The following is a 2,541-nucleotide window of genomic DNA, read 5'->3' on the forward strand; positions in this document are numbered from 1 at the left end:
TCTCCAAACATTTCAGCCAGAGGGCCGCATCAAATATCTGGCAGAGGGCCGGAAAAAAAAATTAAATTTAAAATCTATTTAAATAAATTAGAGATGGAACTTAAATGAGTGAATAAATGAATGAATGGGCTTATTCATTCAACCTCTCTGGTCCTTGAACAACCCCCAGACGCAACCAGAGCATAGTTCCAGTCATGTTTGGCCAAGTGGGCCAGAGGCTTTCAGGAGACAAGAGGCTGGCCGCGGGCCGGATAGAGGCTGGCCGCGGGCCTCATCTGGTCCCCAGGCCCACGGGGTTTGGAGACCCCTGCCCTAAGGAGCCACCTTGGTTTACAATTGGGTAGCCCAGTGATTCCTTTAACTCAGTACCTTGAATGGTTCTCAGGCAATGATCTCAACTTTGCTGCAAAAGACCCTGTTTGCCGAAGAGCCATTCATATTCTCTGATACTGGAGCTTTTTCAGTTTAAGAACATAAGAAATGCCTTGTGCGATGCGAACAAGACCCAAGTGGCCTTGCGTTCTGTTCCTATAGGAGCCAGCCGCTTGCCTCTGAAAGCTCGGAGGCATAAAAACAATGGCCTTCCCTTGTTATCAGTCCTAGGAGCTGGTTTTCAGAGATATACCCAAGGACTGGGCTATAACTCAGCGGTAGAGCACATGCTCTGCATACAGCAGGTTCCAGGTTCAGTCCCTAGTACCACACTGCATAGTAGTAAATTACATGTTAATTTTGGATGCAGCAGTTCTGCTGTTGTGTTATAAACATTAGCTAAATCATCCTATTGTGTGCCCCATGGGCCTGTTTAAAAAGCTATAAAACAAAACTTTACTATAACCTCAGGGGTGGCCCAGCCATGAGGCTTGCTGAACCCTTTATTTCAGACAGTGGGTTGGAGAGGGCAGTGAGTTGATAGGGAATGCACTGCACCCCATTTCTGCATGCTTCCTCACCCAACTGCCCATCTTCTCGTACACTCAGAAGGCACACTCAGAAGGTGAATGGGGAAGACAACACTTTTTGTACAGTGGCCAACAGAGAGAATGCTGGGAAAAATATGGCTGACCCCATTGCCACTTACTAGATGTTTTTCCTGGCACAACATTGTAAGGATCCAAGAGGGAATAGCACTGTCCTGGGCATCTGGCAGTGACCCTGTCCTCCTCTTCAACCTTACTCTGAAAAAGTTCCCTAATTTCATCAACTTCAAGTGCCTGAGCAACACAGAATAGAATCAACCTTTATATTATTATTATTATTATTATTATTAACAGTATTTATATACCACTTTTCAACAAAAAGTTCACAAAGCGGTTTACAGAGAAATTAAATAACCAATGGCTCCCTGTCCCAATAGGGCTCACAATCTAAAAAGATGCAAAAGAAGACCAGCAGGCAGCCACTAGAAAAGACACTGCTGGGGTGAGGAGGGCCAGTTACTCTCCCCTTGTTAAATAAGAGGAGCACCCACTTGAACAAGTGCCTCTTACTCAGTTAGCAGGGGTTATATAATGACCATTTTGTGGGAAATGGTACCTCAAGATGCTGAAGAGTATCACAGGATTCATGGTTTTTATAGAAACTGAGAGTTTATCCAACTTCAAGCAACTTAAATTAGGCATATATTAGGACAAAGTGAAATTACTATATCCACTAGCTAAGAGCTACAGTAGGTTAAGGTGAATCAGTGTCCAGACAAATTATATGGAGGCCAAATGAGCCAACATTTGGAGTGTTAGGTTTGGATATGGGACATCCCAGATGCAGACTGCTACTCTCCCTAGGTTGTCTCTCTGACAACTCTCTTTCAGCATAGCCTACCTTGCAAGGTTGTTGCAAAAGCTACAACTGATCTGTAAGCAACTTGAACAAAAGACACAAGCACAAGAGGAAAAAAAAAAGGATGCTGTCATCTGTTTTTAAAAGTGCCATTTGTTGATAAGTAGCATTAAGCAGCAAACTTTTATTAGGTTCAATTATTCACATCTCAAGACTCCTTATTAAAAACTCCCGACAGTGTTTTCACCTATTCCTTTTTTGTTATTCCTCCCAAATAAAGGGTATATTTAGTCTGAGATTTGGCTTTGACTGACAGCATAAATAATAGTGTTTTGATTCTGAAAATATTGAAGGCAGCCAAGTGCAGAATTCTATTGAGATTAATATTGGTTATTGCACACTTTCTGAAAATTCATGAGTCAATAAACCTGTTTTCCCTCTGAGGATACAACGCTCTCTATTGCCACCATACACATTTGCATAACTGAGATCTGAAGCTGTGCTAGGCCAAGGACTGACATAACACAAAAATGGAGCTAAGCACACTGGGAACAGGCTGTCATCTCTCTCTTTATATCAATGTCTTCTTCAATATGCCAGCTAATTGACTGCTGCTGTGTCATTCTTGATCTGTCACATCCCACTTGCTCACGTGCCCCAATAGACATTTGCCTGAGTCAGGAAGAAAGTATACCACCACCACCATCTCAGACACCTGACAAGAGGGTGCTGTTTTGCACATACAGGAACAGGGGAAGCAGC

Source organism: Tiliqua scincoides, chromosome 5, assembly GCF_035046505.1.
Source record: "Tiliqua scincoides isolate rTilSci1 chromosome 5, rTilSci1.hap2, whole genome shotgun sequence".
Taxonomy (NCBI): domain Eukaryota; kingdom Metazoa; phylum Chordata; class Lepidosauria; order Squamata; family Scincidae; genus Tiliqua; species Tiliqua scincoides.